This window comes from Cervus canadensis, chromosome 5 (assembly GCF_019320065.1).
Source record: "Cervus canadensis isolate Bull #8, Minnesota chromosome 5, ASM1932006v1, whole genome shotgun sequence".
Classification (NCBI taxonomy): Eukaryota; Metazoa; Chordata; class Mammalia; order Artiodactyla; family Cervidae; genus Cervus; species Cervus canadensis.
Window position 1 is genome coordinate 65304407 of NC_057390.1, and position 23489 is coordinate 65327895.

At 45.4% G+C, this 23489-nt stretch overlaps 1 long non-coding RNA gene across 18 annotated transcripts in view; it reads left to right on the plus strand.

The window, feature by feature from the left end:
- LOC122441882 overlaps positions 1 to 23489 on the plus strand; it is a 96603-nt gene that overhangs the window by 60428 nt on the left and 12686 nt on the right. For 11 of the 18 annotated variants that reach the window (XR_006269485.1, XR_006269475.1, XR_006269478.1 and 8 more), the window contains 2 exons: positions 2327 to 2399; positions 4650 to 6162. This is a non-coding gene — a long non-coding RNA (uncharacterized LOC122441882). Of the gene's footprint in view, positions 1 to 2326; positions 2400 to 4649; positions 6163 to 7403; positions 11530 to 23489 lie in introns of those variants that run through there. The other 7 variants (XR_006269481.1, XR_006269477.1, XR_006269476.1 and 4 more) reach the window with 7 other exon arrangements.

Consider the following 23489-nt stretch of genomic DNA (forward strand, 5'->3'; position numbering starts at 1 on the left):
GATAAGGTTAGTTTAACCCCCTACCCCCACTCCCACTATCTTTTCCCTTTTTCCAGCTCTGCAACCTCCCTTTGCCCCTGCCACACCCCATGGAGCTATCAGATCTGCTGGACATTAACACACCCATCAGGCACACTGCACCTGCTAGGAGCCACTGACAGTCCTGTTGGCATGAAGTCAGCCAGCTCTCTAGTATCAGAGCAGGGCCATGGGGCTTCTGGTACCCCTATTGCCTTACAGAGCCATCAGTTTCAACTCCACAGGTACATCTATAAATCACAACTACCATCCTAGCTTAGAATTACCTCCTCCATTCCACAGAGCAAAGCTTTTGTCTCTGGGTCAGCTCATTGTACCTATCTCCTCCTCCCTTTAGAAAGAGTTCAGGCACCTCAACCCATCATGCAAATTTAGCTTCCCAAGGCACCAGTGTGCCAGACAGGTGTCACCTTCATCACCTTCTATCCCCAGGCTGAAGGTAAAAAATGTATGGATATTATTTATTTAAAATAATGGATTATATAAGCAATACTGAATATAGCTTAATCATTAGAAATCCAAGCAGGTTAGAGATTCATAGACTAATACTGATAAAGCTCCTCTTCCATCCCTACCCGTGTCTTAAAAGTTTACATTCCTGGTAGGTATTGATGGGCTAATTAATTGCTGGAAATGTTCAGACTTTCTATTTTGCATTTACACATATGTGTGGCTTGCATGAAACTTAAGAAAGGAATCTCTTTTTTTCTTCCCTGAATTTTCCCCCTTTCTACTCTCATATTCATGGAGCTGATTCTCTCTTGAGTCAGCTCTTCAGATTAGAAAAAGGAATCATCCTTCGGATGTCTCTGGCTTTTGTGTGTCAAAAGCTTGCACACTTAGGGAAACTTTAGGATGTGTAGACTAGCTCATGGAAGAAAAAGGATTCTCTTCCTCAGGATGAATGCTTTGACTGGAAACAAGATAGAAGAATGATTTCACCTAGGTGGCAAGACCCCAACTCTTTGCAGCCTTACCCTCTGCAGACCGGATGGGGGCAGAAGACAGAGGGGAGAAAGATCTGAGGTGTCTGGAGCCCTGCCCGGCCTTCTAGCAGTTCACCTGGGCAGGCAGGAGTGAGGTCCCAGAGAGTGATGGCCACATGGTGGGGCCAAGCTGGGGGGACCCAGGCAGCCTGGTCCAGGATCCCTGGCTGCCCACAGCGACCAAGAGCAGCAGAGGTTACTAGATCTGACCTCAGCCCACTTCACAACTGCCTCCAGTGTCCCATGTCTGGCACTTCTCAGTGTGCAGACATACCTAGCATTAAGCTTCCTGTTGGCAGGATGGAAACGCACCATAAACACTGTGTTGAGTTATAGAAACTAAAGTTTGATTTCTTGCACATCTGAATTTGTGAACTGAGATTTGTTCCTGTGGCTTGTACCATTCATATTTTGCCACTTGTGAAAATGATTTCATAATATATCTTGAAAATGTTTCCACAGAAGTGGATATATATTTATCTTTTTTTTAAAATAAAAAACTATTATTTTTTTTAAATACAGGCTCATAGTAGGAAATTCTAACAATACTGCAGGAGAAAGCAAAAATTCTCTAGTCATCTATTCCCACTCCCTAGACAACTATTGCTAACAGCTTCTTGAATGTTCTAGAAATTTCCCACGAAGATAAAGACGTGTCCGTTTCTATATAGCTCTTTTTATATATAAATAATCTCAAGCTACAGGTACTTATCTGCAACTCTTTTGATTATTTAACAATTTGACCTTTATTGTTAAATAAGTTCTATTATTTAAATAGATACAGTTCAACTTTCTTTCAGTGATGCCCAGTATTCCATAGAATGGATGTGCCACATGGTTTTAAATTTCCAGATTTTTAGCTGTTACTGATCAAGGGCACAATGAATATCACAATAGCTAGCATTTATTTATTTATTTTTTTAGCTAGCATTTATTGATCACAGATATTGTTCTTAGCATATGGAAAGTCATAACCCTTATATCAGCCGATTGAGGTATAGGCCCTTGTTATTGCCCCTGCTTCACAAATAAAAGGACTAAGCCACAGAAGAGGTCAGTAACTTTCCCTTGGTCACATATCTGGTGGTGCTGCGTCTGGAATTTGAACCAGGCATCAGGTCCCAAGCCTAAACTTGAGTACACCACAGCCCCGTGTGAATGCTGTACACCTGGGCTAATATCTCCATAGATGGGTTTGTAGCAGTTGCAAATGTTGGGTCAAAATAAATGCACGATAAACTTTAACAGTGCTAAGCGGTTAGAAGCCTATTTTATGAAGAGAGCTATGTTCTTCTTTTCAGAATCAAGTACAGAGGCCACTTGTTTCCTGAGAAGAGGTGGGGCTACACCTCTTGTGCCCAGAGACCTCACTAGGTAAGGCTGTTTTCTCTGCCATGGTGAGGGCTTCAGTTCTGCTTCCTATCTGGCCGCCTCTCTGGGCTAGACTGTGTTCCCAGGAGCCTCAGTAGCCATGCCTATGCCCTTTCACTAAGGCCACAGCCACAGGCTGCCAGCGAAGTCAGCCCCTGGACTCCTGTCCTCCCTGCGCCCTCTTGTCTCTCAAGGGCGAGGGTACCTCCCAGCTAGGAGATGGCCCAGACTCCAGTTTCCTGTTTATCTGAAAGAAGAGAAGCGGGTAGCCATCTAGAGAAACAAGTTGGCCACTGTTTACTTCCCCACCCGAAGCTCCTACATCTGACTGCAAGGGGCGTCAATGAGGGGCTTCCAGGTCTAGACCCACACTGGAACCTGCACAGAGGTGTGAGGTCAGAGTATGTGGTACAGCTTCTCCTTGGCAGTGGTTTTTATAGGACTGTGTCATGAGTGTTTAGTCACTCGGTCATGTCTGACTCCACAGCACCATGGACTGTAGCCCACCAGCCTTCTCTGTCCATGGGATTTCCCAGGCAAGAATACTGGAGTGGATTGCCATTTCCTACTCCAGGTGATCTTCCTGACCCAGGGATTGAACCTGAGTCTCCAGAATCCAGGTGGATTCTTTACCGCTGAGCCACCAGGGAAGCCCTAGGACTATGTCAGTGGTTCTCAAATGGGGGCCATTTTGCCCTCACTGGCACCAGCAGGGGGTATTTACCAATGTTTGGGGATGTTTTTCATTGTCACAACTTAGGGGCTGGGGTGGGGTGTGCTGCTGGCATCCAGTGGATAGAGGGAGGACACGGATGCTGCTAAACATCCTCTCAATGAAGGCACAGGACAGCTGTTCACGACAAGAGTTATCCAGCCCAAAATGTCAGCAGTGTTGAGAAATCCTGGGCTACAGAAGGGCAGACAGTGCTCAGCACATGGCTGTCACCGTGACATTATCAGTGGCAAACACTTAACATCTTGTTTACCTCTAGCTTGCCACTGTTTTAAAGTAGTTTATACACATGAACTCATTTAATCCCCACAACAAGTCTATGAAACAAGTTCCACTATTATCGTCCCATTTACAGATGAGGAACTGAGGCATGGGGCTGTAAACTACTAGCTCAAGGTTCCCATGGTGGCATCTAAGCTTGGCCTCTCTCAAGTGCTCATTGCAAGTGCTCCAGGACTTTCCTTCTCTCTCCGCTTCTTCCAGAACCTTGGATTGTTTATATCTGTACAAAGAGAAGAAAAGCAGTCAACTGGTCCTCTCTTTGACACCTCTGTTTCCAGTGGCATTTGTATTTTCTTTTCTCCAGAGAGTTTAACTGAAATGAGTACTGAGGGCAAAAATTATGGACAACCATGAAAATTTACTTGTTGAGTTTACACGAAAAAAATTCCTCATGTCACTCCTACAGTGGTCTCTTAGAACTCTTTCAGCCTCTGGGCTTACAGGCTGGGCTGCTTGGGAAGTAGATTTGCTTAAACACGAGAGCAAACGTTATCCTTTAGGAGGACAAGGAGGAGCTGGTGAGTCAGGTTAGGGACACCAGGGATGCCAGGCTGTTCTGACAAGGCCCATAGTTTGGATAAAGGGGGTGCTTCTCCAGATGAGGCCTCCAACGGCCAAGATGGGAAGTTGTAAATAGGATGAGGATGGCGGAAGGAGTGGGAAGGGATCTGTTGGATCAAAGCCAACTTTTCACCATAAGGAATACTTATTAATTATAGGATGCCACAGGATTGGCTATGCCTCTGAGTGTGGGAGCAGTAACCTTTGCTTTAAACAAACAGCCCCGTCACTCAACAGTAATTAGCAGCAACAATAGGCATCTTCACAAGACCAGATTGACAGGTGGCCCACAACACACAGCCTCAAGCCTGGCTGGGAACCCAGCTTGGATGCTACACCTGTGGAGCCAATCAGCCCGTGCTTGGGCAGCCCAAGAAGTACTGATACAAAAATGACATACTCATCCTTGGGCTGTTTGCTGGAAACTTGCTATGTACTAGGTACTGAGAAGGGGTTTCCCTTGTGGCTTGGATGGTAAAGAATGTGCCTGCATTGTGGAAGACCCAGGTTTGATCCCTGGGCCAAGAAGACCCCCTGGAGAAAGGAACAGCTACCCATTCCAGTATTTTTGCTGGAGAATTCCATGGACAGAAAGGAGCCTGGTGGACTACAGTCTGTGGGGTCTCAAAGAGTCTGACATGAATGAGCGACTAACAGTTTCACACTTTTTCTTTCAGGCTCTGACAGGAACACAAAAGAAATGTAAGACACAGACTATACCCACAGTCAAGAGAATTGAGTAGACAACATTAAGTTTGAAAAGTTGTAATAGCACAGAAATATACAGAATTGTCCCTCCATGTCCAGGCATTGGTTCCGGGAGCTCTCTCCTCATCCCTGGAGTTACCAAGATTCATGGATGCTCAAGTCGCCTGTATAAAAAGGTGTAGTATTTGTGTATAACCTATGCACATCTTCCCACATACTTTTTTTTTTTTTTTTTGGCCTGGCTTGTAAAATCTTAGTTCCCCAAGTAGGGATTGAACCCAGGCCTTGACAGTGAAAATATGGAGTCCTAACCACTGGACCTCCAGGAATTCCAGTATACTTTAAATCATCTCTAGAGTACTTGCAATAACTAATACAATGGAAATGCTATGTAAATAGTTGTAAATACAGTGTAAGTGCTGTGCAAATGATTGCCAGTGAGGGGACAATTTCAAGTTTTGCTTTTTGGAACTTTATGGATTTTTTTCCCACTTGAGTATTTTCAATCCTTCGCTTTTTGGATTTGCAGATGAGGGCCGTATATTACATATAAGGACCCTCAGAGCCAAATGGGAATTCTAGACCAGGTGACGGGAGAGGTCTGTATCTCACTGGTGTGTTTCTTGTAAAAGAAGTAGGAAACACAAGAAAATAAATCATACTAATTAATGCTTGTCAGAGATATATATTATAAACTATTTTGGTTATATCCTTTAAGATCTTTTTTCTGTGCACACACATGGATATAAATATACATACACATTCCATTACACAAATGGGTTCATATACGTTACATACTGTTCTGTGACTGACTTTTTATACTTAGCAATAAGTTGTTGACTGTTTTCCTTGTCAATAAATTAATGACTCTCTGGTATTTCACTATATACCTACCACAATTTAACCAATTCCTTATTATTGTCCCTTTAGGTTACCAACAGTGGTGGCCTATATATAATACTGACTCTGTGCATGTCCTTATTTTTAATCCTTAGGTTTTAGTCTTTAAGTAGAATTGTTAGATCAAAGGATATGCACACTTTCAGTGATTTTGATACATTGCCCAGTTGCCTTTCAGAAAGTTTATATCAGTTTAGGCTCTGTAGTCCTGTGAGACTATCTCTTTCACTACATCTTTCCCAACATTAGATATTATTATTTTTAATTGCAAATTTGATAAGCAAAATAGTGTTTCGTTGTTACTGCTTTATTTTTACTTATTATTTTATTACTTGGACTTTGTTTTGGACTTTTTTTACAGGCCAGTTAGTCATTGGTGATTCTCTTGACAAATTGTTTGATTGTATACTCAATCTAGTTTTCTATTGGTATATTCTTTTTTAAAATTTCATTTGTATTTGATTATTATTTAGTGTTACTAGGGTCTTCCCTGGTGGCTCAAATGGTAAAGAATCTGCCTGCAATGCCAGAGACCCAGGTTCGATCCTTGGGTCAAGAAGATCCCCTGGAGAAGGGAATGGCGACCCACTCTAGTATTCTTGCCTGGAGAATTCCATGGACAGGGGAGCCTGGTGGGCTACAGTCCATGGGGTCGCATTTAAAAAAAAATTTAATGTGGTTTATTCTTTTTGTCTTATTGATTGAAAAGAGTACTCAATGTATATTCAGACTGTTAACTCTTTGTCTATTTTATATTACAAATATTTTATCCTAGATTGTCATTTGCCATTTAGTTTTGTTCACTAAGCATTTGTAAAACTAAAATGTCCATGCAGTCAAGGTAGCCTGTATAGGCTTTCCAAGCCACTAGGTGGAGGTGGCTGTGGCTGGGAGCAGGGAAGCCCATTGGTGGCCCTTGCACTGGTACCAAGGTGGCAAAACAAGGCCCATAGTGAGGCCCCTTGGAGAGAATTGAGTTGTGCAGTTACAGACAGAGTAGAGGTGGCCACGATAATGGTGATCTTGGTGAGGCAGTGAAGAGGGAGGGAGAGGAATCTGGGGCAGCACATAGGGTGCTAATGGAGGGCAGAGGGAGCAGGTAGAGGATGAGCCAGAATGGGGAATACAGGAAGAGGAGGGGCTGGGGGTGAGGGGGAGCGACTGTTGATGGAGTCTCTGGATCTCTAGGCCTGGCCTGGTTTCTGTCTTTGTGTCAAGCACAGAGAGGCGTTCTCTGCTACAGAATTACAGATTGAGATAAATTCTCTCTTAATACTTTTAATTTTATCTTTTTGGGATTTTTATTTTTACATTAAAATCTGGATGAATTTGTTGTATTTTCATGAGTTGTGAGTTAAAGATTTAATTTTCTTTTCCCTAAGGATAGATGAAGTGAAGTCGCTCAGTCATGTCCGACTCTTTGCGACCCCATGGACTGTAGCCTACCAGGCTCCTCCGTCCATGGGATTCTCCAGGCAAGAATACTGAAGTGGGTTGCCATTTCATCCTATTTATCCTTGCCCTCCTGATCTGAAATACCACCTGGATCTTACAGTAGATTTCCATGTATATACCTGAGTCTGCTCCAGAATTCTCTGGTGTGTCCCAGTGAATTGTTTGGTACTACACTAGCACCATATGTCCTGATCACATTTTCCTTAAATATTGGGTGGGCCAAAAAATTCGTTTAGGTTTTCTTGTATGATGTTACAGAAAAACCCAAGTGAACTTTTTGGCCAACCCAATATATCTAATCAGTGCTAGTGATAAGGTATACTTCACAGTTGTTCTTTTTCCTCTCAGAATTTTCTTTGCTCTTTTAGGATGGCCTTCAAAATCATTGTGTCAGGCCCTGCTCCCTTGGACTGCACAGTGGGAGCTGGAAACACCAGTGACCCCAGTGGGACCCTTTGTATTCATCAGCACCAAATATACCAGGAACTGGATTTGATGAAGCTGGACTTCCTTATTGGTACAGAAATCACATGAGGTTTCTTTAGGAAGACGCCCCTCACTGCTATTGACTTGGGGGCATCCCCCATTCTCTGGCCCAAGGATATTCCTGTGGATTCTCAGAGCCCCTGTGTCCTTGCTGCTGTGGCTGCTACAGCTCCCAGCTATATGCTCCCCACTGTAGACAAATCAGCCTGTACTGGGGTTTTTTATTCTTCATCTTGCAGGGAATCCTGTGTTCAGTCGTTGCCGTCTCCAAGTCTTCTCTTCTCTAATGACTTCCTGTAGGTTAGTTCTGGGGATCTTTCCTTAATTGACTCTTAAATGTGTTTTACTTCTAGAGAATTCTTCATAATTGCCAGCATTGTGACGGCTTCTTCCTAGTTTCCTCCTCTTTCACATTTGCTAGGTTTGTTTTTTTTAATTAAGTGACTTTTCCAGGGTCCGTTTTTATTGAGGAGTAATGAACATAAAGTCACAAATTTTAAGCATATATCTCAGTGAGTTTTTTTTGTATCTGTACACCATGAAACTACCACACTGATCAAGGTAATCTTTTCAGAGTTAAGAAGCTGTTGGTGGGAGGTTGCATGGAGAGGGAGATCACGAGTGTGTCCCCAGGCTGCCATCTTTTTCTAGAACTGTGTTTAAAGAGGCTTAAGGAGGGAGCCTCACACCAAGACTATATAGTGGTGTGGAGAGCAGAATGGTTAGGAGTGATGGGTCATGGTTTGGTCATCCCCCTTACCAGCCATGGGACTTATGTACCTCAGTGTCAATAACTGTAAAATGGGAGTAGGTGATAGCTCTTACCTCACTAGTTTGTCATGAAGATTACACAAGGAAGTACCTGTCAGTGCCCCCAAAAATGTTAATTGTTGTTTTTGTTGTTATTAATAACGAGGAGGAGGAGGCAGTGGTTCTTAGTGAAGGGTACACATCAGAATCACCTGGGAGCACTTTTGCGAAAGTATACATGCTCAGTCTGGCCAGATGTACTGAGTCAGAGTCTAGATTTTGAATACCTCCCCAAGTCATTCTGTTGCTTATCTTGGTGAAGAACCACTTGGCTGGAGGCGGCCATGACAGAACGCAGGAAGATCAGTGGGTGGCTGCTGCAATAGTGAGGGCAGGAGGGGATTGAGCTGGACAGATTCAAAGCGGAGTGGAGAGGTCGCCAGGATGATGACCTTGGGTGGGGAGCAAGGAGGGAGGGGAAGGAGTCTGGGGTGACTCACAAGGTGCTGACCTGGATGGCGGCTTGAGTAGGTGGTGGATGAGCCAGAATCAGTAATACAGGAAGGGGGGTGGGGAGTGGGCCAGAGATTGCTATAATTCTTCTTGGGATTGTTGAATGGAGGCTTCTGGTGAAAACACCAAGCAAGTATGTGGATCTCCAGGCCTGGACCAGTGGTGTTTTTCAGGGAGTCACTGGTGGGAAGGAGATAGATCAAGCCATGGGCATGGTTGTAGAGTGAATGTAGAAGGCAGAAGAAGGCCAAGTTCATACTCATTCACCTCTGGGAAGGCGTGGGTCTATCTACTTCTTCCTCCCTCCCTTGAAACAGAAATGCTTATTTCTCATGTAACCGCCCCGTTGCTGAGGACTGCTGGGAAATAAAATCAGTCTTCTCACTTGAGGATGAGTAATCACTGTGGGTCACTTCCTTTCCTCACAGGTCTCAAGGTTTTCCTCATCTGCTGATCAAAGAGCTTTATCTTCCACCAGCATCCTCAGACAGCACATTCTCTGGTTTTCTTCAGGCCCTTGATATCAACCAGTTACGCTTTAGTAAGCGTTTAAACCATTCCAGTCTCTCCCAGGCCTGGTTCACCTTACTCATTACCACAGAACACTACCCATACCTTTCCTTCTGCCCTGCAGCTCCCTCTCTATTCCTGCTTGTGCCATGGTAAGCCCTGCCTCCTCCAGGAAGACTTCCCTGACTCCCATCCCTTCCAGGTGAAGCCAGATGTGGAGCTCTGAACAGATTCCCACTGGCTTCCCAGTTGGGTATGGGGGTGGCAGGGATGGGTCTCAGGAAGATGGGTCTCAGGATGGATGTGCACAAGGTCACGGCCTTTCAAACTTCTTTGATCACCACTTACAAACAGATATATAAAACTGAAGCAAAAGTTTTGTGAAAATAACACACACTCTGTGTGATCCATTTGGGTATTTTCTGTTCTGTTTATTTTTTAAAGAAAAATGCTAGTTGCAGCCCCTTAAACTGATTTCACAACCCAGTCATGGGTCCCAACCCAACAGGGTGAAAAACACAGAGTAAGATCATTAGTGCTCAGAACAACTCCAAACACAGCCGAGGGGCCCTCTCCAAATGTTGCTCTTCGGTTCCTCCACAAGCAGGCAGATGATGGCGCCAGCGGCTGTGTGCGCCTGGTGGCGGTCCACTGGGCAGTGCTCTGTCTGCTCTCTCTGTGGAGTCTCCTTTCAGGGCCCCTGTTGGTTGTGCCATAAAGTGGCCATGGGCACAGATACTTTTGTCAGTGCTGAGAGGTGGAAGTCTATGAAGCACTCCACACGCCTGACAGCAAGATGCCAGCTCAGTGTCAAGTGTCACAGGGCTGTGTATCTCATCCATTAGATGAGGCTCCTCGTGGAGGCAAAGCTTCCAGCCCCTCTGGGGCTCATGGTGTTGCTCACCTGGCTCAGTTGCTCAGTCATGTCTAACTCTTTGAGACCCCATGGACTGTAGCACACCAGGCTCCTCTGTCCATGGAATTTTCCAGGCAAGACTACTACAGCAGGTTGCCATTTCCTCCTCCAGGGTGTCTTCCCTACCCAGGGATCAAACCTACTTCTCTTGCGTCGTCTGCATTGGCAGATGGATTCTTTACTGGTAGTGCCAGCCAGGAAGCCCTACTCACCTAACAGGGCTACACATAACAAATAGAATAAGAGCAAAACATGGGGCTCTTGCATGCGTTATAGTAACAACGATAGAAGTGATGGCTCTTACTGGCCAGAGGGTGGATGATAAAGCCATCAATACACAAGGAACATTCCAGGTGCAGTGAATCTTGGAGCCCTCTCTCCCTCTGGAACTGGAAGTTAGTGAAAACAGAACCTGTAGGAGTAACTACTTCAAAACCCCTGCATTTAAGCCGGGTGCTTTATCTCTCTGAGAGCCTCAAAGTCTGTTGACATTTGTTTAGTACACTTTTCTAAGAAAAGCGGCTATCTGATTTCTCAACCCACTGAAAAAGAAAATAAATTGCCTGGACAGGTGTTGGTGGTAGGTCTTTTCTAGAGAAAGAGAGATGTGTAGGTAACAGGAAAGTAAAAGCCATGGAGAGGGAGAGAGAAACAGTAAACAGTAACCACAGTCATATGGTTGTCTCATTCCTTAGGGAAAGCTCCTAATAATGACCACTTCAGTGGGAAAAGGGTATTTTTTATTTTTATTTTTTTGGAAAAGGGTATTTTTTAAAGCATTAGTAAACTGTGGGCCACATTTGAGCAACCACTTTAAAGTGGTTAAAATAGTGTTTTGGCTGTTGAAGTTTCATTTTTCAGAAAACATTCATGGGAACCTCAGTTATTCTGGAACTCAGGTGCTGTTGAACTGCTGCTGGTCAGGGCTAGTTCGGAGTTTGAGGCATGCTGTGAGCTTGGGTTCATGGGCAAGTCCTCCCCATCCAGCCCTAGTCAGCCTCATAGCCTGCAACCCCTCCATTACTCTTACGTCAGGTTCCTTTGCTCACCAGTGTGAATTTGTGAATGAACTCTTTCCATTCTGAAAGCTTTTTGATACAGTTGTGGCTCACTGATATCCTGAAGGGAGATGTTCAGAAGGGACTGAACTGGACACTCCCTGAGGGTGGGGTGGGGCAGGACCTGATGCAGTGGCCTGAAGGACTAGTAGTTGTTGTTAAGTCACTGTTATGTCTGACTCTTTGTGGCCCCATGGACTGTAGCACACCAGGCTCCTCTGTCCTCTGCTATCTCCCAGAGTTTGCTCAAGTTCATGTCCATCGAGTCGGTGATGCTATCTAACCATCTTATCCTCTGCTGCCCCCTTCTCCTTTCATCTTCTATCTTTCCCAGTATCAAGGTCTTTTCCAGTGAGTTGGCTCTTGGCATCAGATGGCCAAAGTATTGGAGCTTCAGCTTCAGCATCAGTCCTTCCAATGAATGTTCAGGGTTGATTTCCTTTAGGATTGACCAGAGGGCAGGACGAAACTCCTGGGATTGGGGCTGGGATGAGTTTTTAGGAAGCAGTGGGGGGCCGAGTTCTACCCTTTTCACTGCTTTGCTTGAAGGCAGCCTGCTCACTGAGACAGAGCCAGGTTTCTGCTTCTCCCCCAACCTGTCCATTTGAGGCTCACTGGCCACCTTATCCCCAAATCTGCTTCTGTGAGTCACCCTGAGTGACTGCAGGAGTGCCCCAAGGAGTAAGGGGACTTAAAGAAAAGTCAGATTATTTCTGAGACAGAGATCACTTATTCCACACCATTTGAGAAAGCTACCTTTGAGTAGAAAGCAGTGGAGTTGGTGATTTGTCACACCCCTGGGAGGTTTCTGTCTTATTTATTTGTTATTTTTGCCTGTGCTGGGTCTTTGTTGCTGTGTGCGGGCTTTTCTCTAGTTGCGATGAGTGGGGCTCCACTTCGTGGCTGTGTGCAGACTTCTCATTGCAGTGGCTTCCCTTGTTGTGGAACGCTGGCTCTAGGGCACTCAGGCTCAGTAGCTGTGACACATGGGCTTAGTTGCCCTGTGGCATGTGAAATGTTGCTGGGCCAGGGATCGAACCTGTGTCTCCTGCACTGGCAGGCGGATTCTTAACCACTGGACCACCAGGGAAGTCTGAGGTTTCTGTCTTAACAATAGATTATACATAGTATGCAAGCATAATACAATTATATTATTAATATTTGCAAATGCTGTCTGACTATAAAATGATAATACCATGTCTCCCCATGGGGAGAATAACAATAAACTAAAATGACAATATCACAAATCTTTAAAAAGATTTCAGGAGTTTGCAAAGTCATTCACTGATGTGTCCCCAAGGCCTGAAATGAATTTGGGCTTGGTCAGGTGGTGGTTCTGAGATGCTGCCTAATGGAATTCTTTTTTTTTTTTAATTAGGAAAATAATGTGAAGGATAGAGAAAAAAACACTGAAGCTTAAGCACTGTAACTAGTGGAAATTAGATTCTGATGATGAAATCACAAATGATTTTAACAGGGAAAAGAAGGGGAATCAGCAAAAGAAGACCCATGAGCTTAGATTTTCAATGAACCCACTGTTTTTGCACATGTATGGGGTACTTGGTGTGTGGTACACGCATGTGAGAATGTCCAGAAGGAGCCAAGTCCAAAATTAGAAGAGATTGTACAGGAATCCCAACCAGCATAAAAGTTGACTGCTTCCTTATTGAAGTCAAGAGGAGGAATAAGGCAAAGATAGGCCCTCTGCTGGGGGGATGGGCAGAGTATTCATGTCACAGAGAAAAAAAAATCAGCCAATTCCCATTTACTCCCAACTCTGCCTCCCTTGAGAATAGTCCCCAGGCTGGGGAGAAAAAGTAACAAACATCGTATGGAATGAAATGAAGCTCCCAACAGTAGAGGGAGATGGTAATGGAACCTGCTTCCCCAGAGCAAAGTCCACCTGTCACATTTCCCCATCTCGGTTGACTCATGTCCCTGAAATAGTACTTCCAGGGAGAGGCAGTCTACCCAGAGACAGATCCATTTATTAGTCCTAGATTTAAACACAGATAAGGAAACCGAAAGCTGTCCTTTTCAGCAATTTTAAATCAATAAAGACCCACTGGGTAGGGTCTGCTCTAAGCTAAAGATGACAGCTCTGGTAAATGGCTTTGGGGTGACAAAGTGAGGGTTTGAAACAGTCTTATCAGGGTGGAAACAGCAAGGAATTTTGTAAGGGAAAGGTAGTATTTTATATTTGGGTTCAACGAACTTAGTCATCCAAGTAGGTACTGGGGTAGCCTGAGATGGGCTTGTGGAGGGGCGTGAAGAGGCTGATTTTGCACAAGCTCCCTGTAGACCAGGAGTGCTCACCAAGAAGGAAACATCCGGGGTGGGTCATCAGGATGGAGAGGGTCTGGGGACCTGGGAGCCCAGGGTGTTGAGACCAGGACCGTCAGCTTTGGGAAGAGTCCAAATACTTGAGAGTTGCCTGAGAGTGAAGGAGGGGACAAGGCTGTATGTCCCGAGAGCGGGCCAAGTGAGAGGGAAGCAGGCCTCGGCTCTGTCTGAGGAGGTTGTGTCCTCCTTGTCAGTGAAAGCTTTGTGCAGCCTTGGGATGGCCTCCCTGCAGGGACATCTCGGGGCGGATGCTTCTCCAGGTGGCCTGCAGATCCGCTTTGCCGTGGATGAGGAGTCCGCAGAGAGCACATTGGCCCAGGCACTTTGGAGCAAGGGGCAAACTGAGGCCTCGGGCTCAAGTCCTGCTTCTGCCACTCTGCCTGTTACTCTCTACACCTTGGTCCCTTCATTAAACACATGGATCATGGCAATAGTACACGCCTGCTAGGACTCTTGTGAAGTTTATGTGAGTGAAAGCAAGGCCCTTAGAACCACGCCACAGCCTTGCTAAGGGCTGTGTACCAGATAACCTCTGTGATTGTCATCTACCTGATGTCACCGCCCCCACCTCCCCAATCTGTCACACAATTACTAATCTACTGATCTCTGGGCTGGGGAAGTAGAGGCCAGTACTTTGGGTCCCTGCCTTCCAGAACTCAAAGCCCAGTGTGGAAGGTGGAGACCCATCACGTGTGAAGAGGGGGTTCGGGCAGCACAGGGCAAGCCTTGGGCAGGGTGTGTATGGCAGGCCGGGGCCTCCTTCCTCTGAAACGAGCTTCTGAAACCCTGACTTGGCTCCAGAGCATTTTCAGGTGTCCCAGGGCTGCTGTCTTGTCAATGCGGTACTCTCCCTGCCTGCTGGCTCTGGGGGTGGTGGCCGTGCATGAGGGCCCCTGCTGCATCCCATCAATGCTGGGACTGGCCAGGCTGGCTTGGCAGGTCCAAGGGTCTAGGGGTGCCCCAGGGCACCCAGCACAGCAGGGACCCACAGACCCTCTTCCTGAACTTTAGGGCCCCAGATGCTAAGCCCCCTGGGTGCCTCCCCGGGCAGTCGGCACAGCGTATCCCGGGAGACAGGTGGTATTGGTATCAGTCATCCCCATTTTACAGCTAAGCAAACAGGCTGGAACCTTAAGTGTCTTATAAAGGGTGGGGCCACGACTTGGACCCAAGGTTTCCAAGGCCAAAATTGGGTGCCGTTTCCATACCTCACCCTGGGCAAGACTCTAGTTGACTCAGCTGGGAACCCTGCCCTCCAGAGGACCTGGAGCCAGACGTCTGATAACTGACTACTCCAGCCAGGGGAGGGGCCAGAGGGCTCCGAGAGCCCCACCCTGCCAGGCCTGTCTCCTGCTCCCCGGATCCCTGCCTCGTCATGGGATCCCCCCACAAAGCCAGTGCCTGTCTGGGAACCCTGGTTCAGGGGACCCTCCTGCCAAGTGGTCCCTGCCTGCTCACTCTTCAAGGAAACATCTCTCAACTAGTGATCATTTTAGAGAAAGAAGGCAGTAGTTTAGGAAAAAGACCTGTTTTTAAGCAGTGGTGGCCTTCTGTTTTCCCTAAAGACATTTTTAAAAAGAAACAGTTTTAGGTCCACAACAAAATTAAGAGGAAGGTAGAGTTTTCCCATATACGCCCTGACCCCACACATACAAAGCCTCCCCCAGCACTGAATATTTCCTACTGGATCCATGTATTTGTTACAACTGATGAATCTATGTGGTGGCCTTGCTTCCCCCAGAGTTTCATCTGAACAGACTTGACATTGAAAACAGATATTCTGTGTGAAGAGGACGTGTGGAAACCTGTGCCTGCCCTCCTCTCTCTTGACCCTCTTCTACCGCCTCACCCAGATTCTGAAGAACCTGGATGTAGTTTATGCCCCGGATCTGAGATGGGGACAGTTAGCGCTACCCTTTGTTAATGAGCTCTGCTCCAGCTTATGCCTCTAAAACCTGAGTTCCATGTGCCAGGTTTTAAAAAATATATATTGTAAAGCATACACAACACAAAATTTGCCATTTTAACCATTTTTTGAGTGTACAGTTCAGTGGCATTCAAGTACATTCACATTGTTCTGCAACTATCACCACTATCCATTTCCAGAACTTTTTCATCATCCCAACCAGAATCTCTCCACTCATTAAACAATAACTCCCAACTTCCCTCCCGCTAGATTCTGGCAGTCACCATTCTACTCTGTCTCTGTGAATTTGTCTATTCTAGGTGCCTCATAATTGGAGTCATACAATATTTGTCTTTTTGAGTTTGACTTATCTCACTTAGCATAACGTCTTCAAGGTTCAGACATGTGGTAGCATGTGTCAGATTTCCTTCCTTTTAAAAGTTGAATAATATTCCATTCCATGGTATGTATATGCCACATGATTCTATGTTTAATTGTTTGAGGAAACACCATGCCATTTTCCACAAAGGACATATCATCTTACATTGCCACTGGCAATGTACAAAGGTTCCAGTTTCTCCATGTTCTTGCCATCATGGCAGGGTTTTTAATCTCTTGTTCATGATTGTGTCCCCAGAGACTAGGACAGTGCCCAGCACATAGTTCAGTTCAGTTCAGTCGCTCAATCGTGTCTGACTCTGCGAGACCCCATGGACTGCAGCACGCCAGGTTTCCCTGTCCATCACCAACTCCTAGAGCTTACTCAAACTCATGTCCATCGAGTCAGTGATCACACCCAACAATCTCATCCTCTGTCATCCCCTTCTCCTTCTGCCTTCAATCTTTCCCAGCATCAGGGTTTTTTCCAGTGAGTCAGTTCTTTGCACCAGATGGCCAAAGTATTGGAGCTTCAGCTTCAGCATCAGTCCTTCCAATGAATATTCAGGACTGATTTCCTTTAGGATTGACTGCACATAGTAGGTACTCAATGTTGAGTTGGATGAATGGGAGGCTTTGGTCTCTAGGCACCTGTGGAGCCCTTGTACTTGTCAACAGAATCTTCCCCTTTTAGTTCCTAAACTCCATGCGCAGAACCATGTACCTACTGCTTCCCCTCTCCTCCTCCACTGTCTGAATTCCTCCACTAATTTTTTTATTGGCATGTAATTGCTTTACAATGTTGCACTAGTTTCTGCTGTACAACGAAGTGAATCAGCTATGTGTATACATATATCCCCTCCCTCTCGGACCTCCCTCCAACCCCACCCCACATCCCACTCCTCTAGGTCACCACAGAGCACAGAGCTGAGTTCCTTGTGCTCTACAGCAGGTTTCGACTAGCTGTCTGTTTTACACATGACAGTGTGTATATGTCAAAACCCATCTCCCAATTCTTCTCACTCTCCCCTATCCCCCTGTGTCCATATGTCTGTTCTCTATGTCTGGATTTCTATTCCTGCCCTGCAGATAGGTTCATCTGTGCCATTTTTCTAGATTCCACATATATGCATTAATGTACGATAAAAATCTAAAAACTACTATATAACCCAGCAATCCCACTCCTGGGTATATACCCTGAGAAAATCATAGTGCAAAAAGACGTGTACACCAGTGTTCACTGCAGCACTGTTTACAATAGCCAGGACATGGAAGCAACCTAAATGTCCATCAATAGACAAATGGATAAAGATGTAGTACACATTTACAATGGAATATTACTCAGCCATAAAAAGGAATGAAACTGGGCCATTTGTAGAGATGTGGATGGACCTAGAGTCTGTCATACCGAGTAAGGTTAAGTCCTCCACCAGTTTTTCATTTCAACACACTATCTGCCCAACCCAGGCCGGCCTGGCCCTGCGCAGGAGGAGCGCATCTTTACTCAAAGGGCTACACTGCTCAGGACCTCCCGCCTCTGCCCCATCCTCCACAAGAATTCTCTTAGCTTCCTGACTAGGGATGGAACCCATGCCCACTGCAGTGGGAATAGAGAGTCTTAACCACTGAACCACCAGGGAAGTCCTCAGGCCAGTTCTTAAAACTTTCAAGTATGCTTTTTTTTTAAATTGACTCTTTTTACTTTACTCTTGGCCCTGTCCTATGTTCTTGGGAAGGCTGCGGGAGAACTTGGCCTTCCAACTGAACAAGAGGCTCCACTGGGACAAACTGAGAAGACAAGTACTGAGACCGCCAAGTGTCCTTAGGTGCCAAGCCCTCCGTGGGGCTATGGGAGAGGTGGGTCTGGGGGAGAGACCCATCACCAGCTTTGCCAGCCCTTTCTGCTCCTCTTCACTCCTCCTTTAAGGCCTCCAGGCCTGAGTAGGTTGAGAAGCACATCTAGCTGCTCAGGACTGGGAAGTTGGTATGTTTGCCTTGATTCCCATTCCCTCTTCGAAGGTTCCTAGCACCAGTGCCCTCACGCCCACCAAGACTTGTCCATCCCAGGAGGCACTGCTGCTGTGAACCTCGGCAAGCCCCTAGCAAAGTTCTCTCTCCTGGGTTGCCTTCCCTTTCAGCCAGCTGTATGTTGGGAGGTCTCATCAGTTAATTCCCACACAGGTGGTACATTTAAAATCTCAGAAAACTTGTATTTATAGGGGAGATTTAATAGAGAGTGTCAATCTCAAAGGGTAACTTGAAGGGTTAGCTCCTTATTGTGGGGTTCCCTGGGCAGGGTAGTTCTAGTGCCTGAGGGATGGAGAGAAGGAAAGAGGGAGGAGGGGAGGGAGCGAGGACTAACTGGTGGAAGGAAGGAACTGATGGGGTGTGATTTCTTGTTACTTTCTCAGAATTCCATTTATGCCATAAACATATGGCCACCTGCTCTGCCTACAAAGGCTTGGCTTTTGGGGGGCAGCTGGTCTCTACCGTCTTGAGTTTTCTTTGAAAAGTAAGGAAAATAAATTGTTGAAATGATGAGAAGCAGTGAAATATAGTATTTGGGTAGGGGAATTTTTTATTTCTTTTTCTTTCTTTTTTTTTTTGAGATACAATAATCCACAAACCACAACGTTTACTCTTTAAAGTGTATAATTTAGTGGTTTTTAGTATATTCATAAAGTAGCAGAACCATCATCACTATTTAATTCCAAAACATTTTCTTTACCCCACCCATTAGCAGTCACTCCCTACGCCCCACTGCCAACCACTAACCTACTTTCTGTTGCTATGGATTTACTTATTCTGGACATTTCATGTGAATAGAATCATATAATCAGTGTCATTTTGTGTCTTGTGTCTTTCACTTGACCCAATATTTTCAAGGTTCACCCATGTTATACATGTCAGTAATTCATTCTGTTTATTGCTGGAAAATATTCCATTGGCTGGTTATACCACATTTCATTTGTCATGAGGGATGTGTGGATTGTTTCCATTTTTTTGTCTATTATAAATAAATAATATTGCTGTGTACATTCACATAGAAGTTATTTTTTGCAGATATATGTTTTCAGTTCTCTTGGGTACATATCTTGTAGTGGAGTTGCTCGGTCATTTGGTAACTCTGTGTTTAAATTTTTGAGGAACTGCCATGGGTTGGGGATTTTTGATAGCTTTTTTCCCTTATTATAAATGTAATATACATTCATTGTAGAAAATTTACAATATACATAAATGTATTTAAGAAGCAGCTTAAGTGAAGTGAAAGTCATTCAGTTGGGTCTGACTCTTTGTGACCCTGTGGACTCTACAGTTTGTGGAATTCTCCAGGCCAGAATACTGGAATGGGTATCCATTCCCTTCTCCAGGGGATCTTCCTGACCCAGGGATTGAACCCAGGTCTCCTGCATTGCAGGCAGATTCTTTGCTAGCTTAGCTACCAGAGAAGCCCAAGAAGCAGCTTAGGTTCACTCTAATTATATTAATAACTATATTAAAAATCTATTAATACATTAGTAGGTTAATATATCTATTAATAACTGCCTTTAACATCAATATATTGGTGGTTTTGCTTATGTACATCATTTAAAAATTGTACTGTGCTTAAAATATATATAGTTTTGTGTCCTAATTCTTTCACTTTACCTTCTATTATAAGCATTTTCAATGTCAATACATATTATTATAGTGTGATTCTTTCTGACTACATTCTATCATCATTGGATGCACCATAACTTATTTACTCAACATGCTGTTCTTGGACGTATTCTTTTCCACATTTCTATGGTTATCGCAATTGGTGCAATATCCTGATACGTAAATGTCCATCCACATCTCTGGTAAGTTTTGAGATAAAATCTTAGAAGTGAAATTCTGGGTAAAAGAATGTGAGCATTTAAAAAAAAAGCTTTCACTTTGAAATAATTTTAGATTTGCAGAAAATTTGCAAAGATAGTACAGCAAGTTCCCATATTCCCTTCACCCAGCTTCCTCTATGTTAGTATCTTACCAGCCAGAGTATATTTGTTGAAACTAATCAGTTAACACTGGTATGCTACTATTAACTAAACTCCAGACTTTATTTGGCTTTCACCAGTTTTCTTAACCAATGCTCTTTTTTTTAAAAAGTTCATTTATTTTTAAATTGAAGAATAATTGCTTTACAGAATTTTGTTGTTTTCTGTCAAACAGCAATATGAATCAGCCATAGGTATATATAGCTTACTAATGTCCTTTTTCCATTCCATGGAAAATTCAAATTCCTATTGTATTTAGAAAATGAATACTTTTAAGGCTTTGGGTGTGTGTGTGTGTGTGTGTGTGTAGAAAAGTTGTATCAATTTTTATTCTCATGAATAGTATAGAAGGAAAAAGACTTTGCCAATCTAATAGACATGAGAGCAAAAACAGGAATGTGCCTTTAACAGGCTTTTTTCTGACCATGCCGCACGACTTGTGGGCTCTTAGTTCCCTGACCAGGGACTGAACCCAGGCCCTTGGTAATGAAAATGGAGAATCTTAACTGCTGGACTGCAAAGGAATTTCCCTAACATGCGTTTCTTAATTGTTAGTGGGTTTACAGATTTGTTCATATTTGGTGGCCAGTTGTACTTTTTGTTTTTGGTTTCCAATCACCTGTAGGGGTTTTTGTCCATGTCTAGGCCTTTAGCTTCCACCCAAGCTGACATCATACCAGTGTCAGGTGAGTTTCTAGAAAGTCATCATTGCATCCTGCCAAGTCATCAAGGCAGGTCCCTGGGCAGGGTGGGCCCCCCAGGTGCCCTCCTCCAGGCCTGTTTCTCCCACAGAGGCCTGGCCTGGGTTGTGGACCCAGGTGACATGAGGTGTGCTCTCCGAGATTAGGCTCAACCAGTGGCCAGGAGACCAGCTGTATGCAAAGAGCAGGACAGGGCAGGCAGTGACGTGTTGTCAAGAGCTCTGTCTTGGGATCAGAAGAATTGGGTTTTGTCCTACTTCTCTTACTACTTATGTGGCCTTGAGCGAGTGCAGTCCATTTACCGAGCTCCAGTTTTTTCCCTGTGGTTGATGGGCAGAATCTCAGGGACTGAATGGACAGTTGTGAAGACACTTGGTCAAGCGCTATACAAATGGGTGATGTGGTCAGAGAGAACCATGTAGTGAAGGGGCCTGAGCAGTGCCTTGTGTGGACAGTGCGAATCTCAACCCACCACCCTCCCGAGATCAACTTGTTTCTACCCCTGAGCTCCCATCAGGTCTGAAGGGGAGGGAATTCCACCGTGGTCATTCTAGGGCCCTTCCCAGGGAGGGTCACCCTGGAATCCAGGAGCCTTGTGGTGCTGCAGGAAGTGGCCTCCTATGGGCTGTCCACTTGCTTGGGCCCTGGTGCCCTGTGAGACTCCGCCTCTGCCTCCAGGTCATGAGTCAGGCTTCTGTGCCCAGGATCAGGTGTCTGGCCCTGAAACTCAAAGAAGACAGATCCAAGACCTTCCTGGAATGGCAAGAGAGAGGAAGAACACAACCATTAAAACACAAGTTAATATCTGGGAAGGTAATCTGGCCATGCTGAGAAGACACTGGAAGATATGTTCTCTTGTCCAAATGCAGTCACAACTCGTAGCGTGGCCTCTGACATGTCACCCATAGTCTCTGAGAATGTTTCCTTGGCTGTGCAATGAGCGGGTGGTTTCACAACCTCTACAGCAGCTGTGGACACGCACCGTCCTAGAGTCTGCCAGTCCTGGGAGGGGGCAGGTTTTCCTTTTTGTGATGTTCCTGGCCTGTCCCAGTCCCTGTCACGTGACCTGACCAGGAGTCCTTTAGCAGTGTGGCTGACAGACTTCCTGAGGCCTGCTGTTGGTCTAATCTGTGAGGGGTGTGCAGCTCTGTGTAATCTTCACGGTAAATATGCTCTAGCTCTGGGTTGGCCAGTGTTCTCGGTACACTATCTCATTTAATTCTCATTAATGTGTGTTGGGTTGGTCCTATCTTTCATGTTATAAGAGAGGAGACAAAGGTCAGGTAGCTTTCCCACAGCTGAATGGTGACTGAGGGGTGGTACTGGCTGACTCTGAGGATTCTAGGCTAAGAATTCTAGATTCTGTGCTGAGGATTCCAGCCGACTGGGTTGTGTCCCCTCTGGGCCAGAGGGAACCTGAGGGCAAATGTCCTGGGAGGCACGTGTGACCATCCCAAGAACCAATCTAGGACAGTCCTCCCGAGGAGACTCCCAGGTTCTCATGTCCCCCTGCATCCTGAACCGATAGGGAGAGAATATTGGGAGGAGAGTCAGGACTCCTGGGGAAGAGGGTTCTCTGAGGATGACAGCAAGCATCTCTCAGAGTTCTGGGGTCTCTGCCTGCACAGAAGGCCCAGGACCTGCCTGCACACCTGTCATGCAGAGGGCTCTCCTCGTTTCTCCTGTGTTTCTGCAAATGGGGTCCAAGGTACCTCCCCTGCTTCCTCCTTAGGCCAGAGTGGGGGTGACATCTGAACTTGCATCCAGTCAGTGGGCAGACACATGCATTGTCATTGTGCACCCACCAAGGGCAGAGACCTGGGCTCACCAGCTAGAGACAGGTGCAAGCCAGCCTACAGTGGTGCAGTGACACAGCAAGACCCAGCTTAGTGACTCTGTCACACGAGTCCCTCCACTGCCCCCACAGAGTTACTCCTACTAATTTCAACCTCTCTCCCCTTCACCCCAGGGGCTGAAAAATTGGTTGTCAAAAAAGAGAAGAGCTCTTATGATCCTCCAAAGATGCATTCTATCCAACTTTCCTGAAGAATTTGTTGGGTAATGGTACCTTCATCCAAATCTTAATTCAGATTTGGGGTTATATTGACTCATAAATCATGTTGGACCATTTCTTTCCATTTGTATTTATTAAAAGCCCTTCCAAGGTGGTACTGGGCCAGGTGCTATGAATACAACAGAAGTTCTAAAGGCCAGCCTTTATTTTCCAGGTGGAAAGAGGATAGCCCAGAGATACTAAAGAGCTCAGCCAAGGTCACACAGCCACTTAGGTTCCTGCCTTTTGGCCCCGTTGCTCTTTCAACAGCATCTTACGCAACTTACACTCTGGTTGGAGATGCAGGAAAGGCACCTGTGGAACAATTACAGAACTCTCATGGGGAGGAGAGTTCCCCTTGCTGGTGATTTCCCACCCACAGTGGGCTTGTTGCCAGTGTTTTTATGTTGTTTACTTATATATGCTTGTCTGGGGGAGGGGTTGTAATTTTCTTTTGAGACACTGGGAAATCCCATAATTTAAAAAAATTCAGTGAAATCTAATTCCTATATTTTTGTCCAGTTTGTGCTTCTTCAGTGTGTGTGTGTGTGTGTGTGTGTGTGTGTATTTTGTATTCTAGCACTTTCTATCCTCAGACGATTTCACATAGGCTGATCTGGGTGAGGGCTCTCTATGTGTGCTTTACATGGGGCACAATGACAGAGACAGAGCAGAGTGGGCAAGAAGTGTGGGGAAGAGGCAGCCGGTGTCCATGAGGAAAGGAGGCTTCATGCCGTCTTCCTCTCTGGGATGCTCCAGACCTGAGGGAGAAGGGGTCTGTCTGCCATGGTTGTGCCCTGGTGGGATGAGGTGGAGTCTCT